The sequence below is a fragment of the Berghia stephanieae genome, chromosome 1 (assembly GCF_034508935.2).
Source record: "Berghia stephanieae isolate SIO BIC M18660-M18661 chromosome 1, UCSD_Bste_1.3, whole genome shotgun sequence".
Classification (NCBI taxonomy): domain Eukaryota; kingdom Metazoa; phylum Mollusca; class Gastropoda; order Nudibranchia; family Aeolidiidae; genus Berghia; species Berghia stephanieae.
This window is the reverse complement of record NC_088360.1, coordinates 96,637,143-96,644,391: the sequence shown is the minus strand read 5'-3', so window position 1 is coordinate 96,644,391 and position 7,249 is coordinate 96,637,143. Positions and strand designations below refer to the sequence as shown.

At 32.4% G+C, this 7,249-nt stretch overlaps 1 protein-coding gene across 1 annotated transcript in view; it reads right to left on the bottom strand.

The window, feature by feature from the left end:
• The window catches only part of LOC144962476 (sterol carrier protein 2-like), a 15,574-nt gene extending 8,491 nt beyond the window's left edge, over positions 1 to 7,083 (bottom strand). The window contains exon 1 of the mRNA XM_078895463.1: positions 6,958 to 7,083. The gene's annotated coding sequence lies outside the window, so the exon portion shown is untranslated. The remainder of the gene's footprint in view (positions 1 to 6,957) is intronic.
• Positions 7,084 to 7,249: the final 166 nt, after the last annotated feature.

Below are 7,249 nucleotides of genomic sequence, written 5' to 3'. Positions count from 1 at the left end.
TAATAATAATAATAATAACAATAATAATAATAATAATAATAATAATAACAAATGATAATAATAACAATAATAATATTACCATCATCATTACTATCACCGCCACCATTATTACGTTTCCAATCAGTTTTTCTCGTTTTTTAAAATTTGATACCTATAATAGACGAAAATTCCGGTGATTTTGTTAAAGGGTAGTTAAAATATCTACGATTTTATTAATCCTGAAAACTACGATTTTTATTTTCCTATTTCAAGTAGGCAGGTCTGCTATGACAAGTATCAGTTCCATAGTCAAAAAAAAGACAAACAAAAACAAAGTTTATTTAATCTTAGGCTTTCGCCAATAATTCATACAATACAATTAAGACAAAATAATGCTACCAATCTCTCCTCATGCATTCGTTAGACTATAACAATAACGACCGTGTTATCTTTACTCCTTACCCAACCAACCCCTAGCTTCCCGCCTCGTCATCACGAACTATCTTATGTTTGTAATTAGCTTCAGGACGGGCAAGTACGGAATCTGCCCACCCTTCCTTTAAACATATCTATTTCCTCTATAACTTAGTTAGAATTCAACTCTCTCTTTTCTCAGAAGAGTATTTCTCGTATACTAATTCAATTGTTGAGACAACCAAAATGGTGGTTGTATTTTATATATTTATTTAGTCGTGACTTTTGAATAAAAGTGTTTTGTTTTATTAGAGGAAATACAATAGAAAATTACATTGTTTTGCAAAAATATTTAGTCTGGCAATAAAAATACAGCGGTAATTACTTTAAGAATTTAAAAAAAAAAGAACTAACAAATTAATTTGTTAAAAAAAAAATCAAATAAGAAAACAATTTAAATAAATGAGTTTTGAGAAGCACTAAAGAAAACGAGAAAAAAAAGAAAGAAATAATTTAAATGGATAAACAAATATATAAAAACAACACAAGTTAATACTTAATTGATATATTAGTAAATTAATAATTTCAATTCAATACTGGAACCTTCCCAATGTCATTACATCAACGGTACCAGCACAAGTAAGGCAATAAATTAGAAAAAGTACGTTTGCCAAAATCTGCATTTAGTGTTCACTGGTTTATAAGGTGGGCTCATTTGAATTAGCCCGACCAAGTACTAGAGAGGCCAGACAGCAAACTCGGAGTTCAGCGTCAGGCGACGTGACGATGGGATGACAATGTGGGCGGAGTGGAGTGGTTGGGGAGGGGGGGGGAGTGATACAAAAAGAACAGGAGCGTATCCTGATTTATGTATTACGGGGTGCATGGTGATTCTCAATCTATTAAAAATACACACAAATTGATTTCAGTACGAAGTATCAAGTTTAAGTACTAACTTTTAAAATTATCTAATTTAAATCAGATTATTTCGGACCTGGTAATACAGCATATAGCTTGAAAAAACAGGCTGGTATTTGCCCACCCTGCCCATTATTACCAGCCGTCCCTGTAAACTCTCATAGTGATTGTGTGCGTATAGCAAAATTTGTTTGGTGCTCACTTAATTAGGTGCATAACAGACATTCCCTTTTAAGAATAGTCTTGTTTTTTTAGTTTTGTTTGTTTGGTTTGCTTTTTTTAAAAGACCAATTATTGACAATATCAATATATCGCAATGTCTGTGTATAATCATCTTCTGGTAAAATTTAAATCGATATACAAGATCTTTAATTACTAATGTTGTATAGCAAAAATAAACGGGACTTGATGTCTTGTCATTATTGATATATCCGCTCAGCAATGAAGCAATAATTAACAATAACAATTATGCTTACTAAATTATGAAAAGATAGCTACAATACCAAATTGTATTACAACAAACAAGAATGATGATAATGAATATGATGACCATGATGATGAGAACTCAGAAAGCACCATCATCAGGGAAGGCTGGTAATAATGGGCAGGGTGGGCAAATACCAGCCTGTTTTTTTCAAGTTATAAGCTGTATTACCATGTCCGAAATAATTTAATTTAAATTAGATAATTTTAAAAGTTACTACTTAAACTTGATACTTCGTACTGAAATCAATTTGTGTGTATCTTTGATAGATTGAGAATCACCATGCACCCCGTAATACATAAACCAGGATACGCTCCTGTTCTTTTTTTTAATCACCCCCCCCCCCCCAACCACTCCACTCCGCCCACATCGTCATCTCATCGTCACGTCGCCTGCCGGTGAACTAACTCCGATGTTTGCTGTATCTTTGACTTCTAAGCGATTTCAATCTAAGTACACCGAGGAGTGCTCTTGGTGCCCTATCCCCACCATTTACCTTTGCCTTATTTATCCGCAGGTGCCTTTGAGAAAAGTATACTTTAAGACTACCATATACATTTTCTGTTCTTTCAATGCGTCACAAACGCCGTAAAATTCTTAAAAACAAAGAAACCAACCCTTGACATGGAATAATTGAAGTACACAAGCTTGTTTCGCTCTAGACTATATCAGTATGGAAAATTACTTAAATGTTTGTGATATTCTAAAAGATTCAATTATTTGTCTTTGGGAATTAATTCTGTAATTCTACCAAACAATGAGTTAAACTAATATGTCTGTAACTTCTAGGCAATGTTCGCAAAATCTCATTCTTCTAGAACTTTAATCAATGATAGAAATGTGTTAAATAAGTGGTGGGCTATTTATTATGCTGGAATTTCCCCGAAGATAAAAGATCAACCAGACCAAAGCATTTTGGAGCACCTAGTATTACTAAAAGTCAATAGCTTTATTATCCAAAACAGAATTACCATGATATAATCCCTATCTTCTTAATTGTCAACGAATGGGATATAAGCGTGGTCCTCATTTACAAATACAATACTAGATATTATTGCTGCGGCGCTTCTGTTATTTTTACAATTATTATTATAATTATTATTATTATTATTACTATTATTGTAAGTATTGGTGGTATTACAATGTTGTATTTTTATGATTATTTATGGTATCATTTTATGCTTTGGTTTCATTAACCTTTTTTTCTCACTTTCATGTCTGTTGTCATCAAATTGTATGGATTATTGATTAAAATGAAAGTTATTTTTGTTTGTCTTATTTTGACTATGGAACTGATACTTATTATAGCAGACCTGCCTACTTGAATTAGGAAAATGTAATAAGTAGTTTTCAGGGTAAATAACATCGTAGACATTTTAACTATCCTTAAAAATCACCAGTTTGTCCTTATAATGCGTGGGGAAAAATATTTTAACTCTTATGTGATAGCTCTGGCAACAGAACTTCGTTTTCAAGAAATGACATTTAATTAAAAATTTTTATTATATCCAGCTCGGGATTTAGCCGAAGTACTACGGGAATTTTCGTGGTAGTGAGGAGGTCTGTTGTGATGGGTATCAATATTTTATTTTTATTTTTTTATTTTTTTTAAATGAGAAAAATTGATTGGAAATGTAAAAGTGATGGCGATAGTGGTAGTGATAATGGTAATGGTGGTGGTGGTAACGGTGATGATTGGGGTGTAGTGATGATGGTAATATTATTATTGTTATTATTGATATTCTTCTTGTTGTTGTTGTTGTTGTTGTTCTTCTTCTTCTTCTTCCTTCTTCTTCTTCTTCTTCTTCTTTTTCTTATTATTATATTATTGAACGTATTGATGGTATTACGATTGTTGTATTTTTGTGTGGAGTATCAGTTTATTTTTTGGTTCCATTTATCTTTTTTTTCTTTTCTTTTTCTTGTTTTTTTTTTTTTTAAATTTTCTTTTTTTTTTCCACTTTCATGTATGTTGGCATCAAATTGTTGATATATTGGCGAAAGCCTAAGATTGAATAAACTTTGAAACTTTGAAGCTGTCTGGCCTCTCTAGTACTAGGTCGGGCTAATTCAAATGAGCCCACCTTATAAACCAGTGAACACTAAATCGAGATTTTGGCAAGCGAACTTTTTCTTATTTATTGCCTTACTTGTGCTGGTACCATTGATGTAATGACATTGGGAAGGTTCCAGTATTGAATTAAATTTATTAATTTACTAATATTATATCAAGTTAGTATTAACTTGTGTTGTTTTTATATATTTGTTTATCCATTTAAATTATTTCTTTTTTTTCTTCTCGTTTTCTTTAGTGCTTCTCAAAACTCATTTATTTAAATTGTTTTCTTATTTGTTTTTTAGTTTTTTTTGTTCTTTTAAAAATTAAATTAATTTGTTAGTTCTTTTTTAAAAAAATTCTTAAAGTAATTACCGCTGTATTTTTATTGCCAGACTAAATATTTTTGCGAAACAATGTAATTTTCTATTGTATTCCCTCTAATAAAACAAAACACTTTTATTCAAAAGTCACGACTAAATAAATATATAAAATACAACCACCATTTCGGTTTTCTCAACAATTGAATTAGTATATGAGAAATACTCTTCTGAGAAAGGAGAGAGTTGAATTCTAACTAAGTTATAGAGGAAATAAATACGTTTAAAGGAGGGTGGGCAGATTCCGTACTTGCCCGTCCTGAAATACATACATAAGATAGTTCGCGATGAAGAGGCGGGAAGCTGGGGGTTGGTTGGGGAAGGAGTAAAGATAACACGGTCGTTATTGTGATAGTCTAACGAATGCATGAGGAGAGATTGGTAACATTATTTTGTCTTAATTGTATTGTATGAATTATTGGCGAAAGCCTAAGATTAAATAAACTTGGTTTTGTTTGTCTTTTTTTTTTACTATGGAACTGAAACTTGTCATAGCAGACCTGCCTACTTGAAATAGGAAAATAAAAATCGTAGTTTTCAGGGTTAATAAAATCGTAGATATTTTAACTACCCTTTAAAAAAATCACCGGAATTTTCGTCTATTAGGTATCAAATAAAAAAAAAAAAAAATAAAAAAAATCCCGAGAAAAACTGATTGGAAACGTAATGATGATGGTGGTAGTAATGATGATGGTAATATTATTATTGTTATTATTATCATTATTATTATTATTATTATTATTATTATTATTATTATTATTATTATTGTACGTATTGTTGGTATTACGATTGTTGTACTTTATATGGTTATTAGTGGTATCAGTTTATTTTTTCGTTCCATTTACCATTTTTTTTCCACTTTCATGTATGTTGTCATCAAATTGTGTGATTTATTGGCGAAAGCCTAAGATTGAATAAACTTTGTTATATCGTATGGTAATCATAATTGTCGACGACATCCTCGTCATCATAATCATCATTAACAACAACAACAACATTAACAACAAGTACTACAATAGCAATAAAAACAATATCAACATCGTCATATAATTTCCGTCATCGTCTCCACAACTATAATTCTAAACAACAGCACCACCAAAACCACTATCATAATTACATCCTCCCTCACCGTCTCCTCTTCCTCCTCCTCTTCCTCCTCCACCACCACCACCGCTACCACTATTCCAACCACTACCACCACCGGCACAATCATTCTGACCACCAAGACACCAGTAAAAATGATGCAATTTGAGCTCTGAATGAAACTCGAGTCATATCGCTGTTGTTTCTTCTCGATGAAAACTTTAAAGTTACTACCTACTATTGAAAACCAGTAATGTAACAGAAATATTAATCTCGCCGTTGAGGGATTAAAGCATCTCTTTAATTTTTCGAGTGAACGAAATAGACTTGTATTGTCAAGGTGTTGTCGCATTATGTCTCGTCGCTTTATTTTTGTTGTTGTATTCTCTTTCGTGATTATTTTTGATTCCGTTTGGAATAATTAAAATCTACTGGTATTGTCATTTCATTGTGGATGTGATTATTTGTGGTTGAAATATTTTTTTTTAAGGTGAAAAAAAATAAAATTAAAAAAAAAAAATAAAAAATAAAAAAAAAAAAAAAATAAAATAATATAAATATATATATATATATATATATATATATATATATGACCGAATCATCTTTGCCCCACCACTATAAATAGTCTAGAACCGCCACTGACCATCATTGTCGTCATTAAGAGAGACAGACAATGGGAGAAAGAAAGAGAGAGAGAGAGAGAGAGAGAGAGAGAGAGAGAGAGAGAGAGAGAGAGAGAGAGAGAGAGAGGGGGGGGGGGAGAGAGAGGGGGGGGGGGGGGGGGTGGAGTGAGCGAAAGAGAGAGAAGATAGATAGATAGGTAGAGAGTGAGAGAGGATATAAGAACGCACTTAGTCCTCGGACAAAGTCCTGTGAAAATTTATCATCTTTCAGGAAATGTCTGAAGACTGAGTTGTTCCGCGAGGTTTATTTTTCATAAAATAGATGTTGCTTAGATTTTGTTTTTTGTATGCATGTCTATTATGTATTATGTAGTGTCGTGATTTTTAATTTTGTTGTTTTTAAACATTTTTATTTTTATTATGTAAGGCGCCGCAGAGCACGATTAACGTGGATGTTTAGGCGCTATATAAATTCATTATTTACTATAGAGAGTAAGCAAAAGAGAGAGACGATAGATATCTATATATATATATATATATATATATATATATATATATATATATATATATATATATAGACAAGAGAGAGAGAGAGAGAGAGAGAGAGAGAGAGACTGGGTGTTGGTGGACCATCTTATTACTATATATGGCTGCCTCTATTCTCATTCCCCCCCCCCCCCCCCCCCCCCCCCCCCCCCCCCCGGCCGATTGGATTACCGAAAAAAACGTCGCCGGCTTTTTGGGATTTGGATTTGATTGACTTTTTTAAATTGTGCAACTTGTGACAAGAAACTTAACAAATTACTGCATTACAACCGTTGGATTAAGCATATAACAATTGTGGACTACTATTATGAAGACTAGCATCCTAGACTAGGGGGATGAGAATAGTCACTTCGATTATATCTATATAGACTATGGCTATGGGTGATCCCATCTTATACCTATATTACACCACGACTCTAACAGTGACACATAAGTTCGTAAGATCAAATTAAACTTTGGTAATTAGACACTCACTGAGTTCCTGTTAGAAGTAAATCGTGTCAGCAAACCTTGAAAGAACTTGAACTTGAAATGCTCTGCAAACCAAAGTCCTTTTACTTGTGTATATTTTTAGATCCCTCAACTTCAAGTTTGCCTGCGAAATGCGAAACAAATTTTTGACGTTCGTTAGCAGTTTATAATATAACGTTCAGTTTCAAATTCTGATTGACCGTCTGCTGCTAGAATAACTTTTGTCTTTTATAATGTGCAACAAGCCAAAAATGGGATACTGAACAGTCTTATTATAAGGCATGGGTCCAAAGGG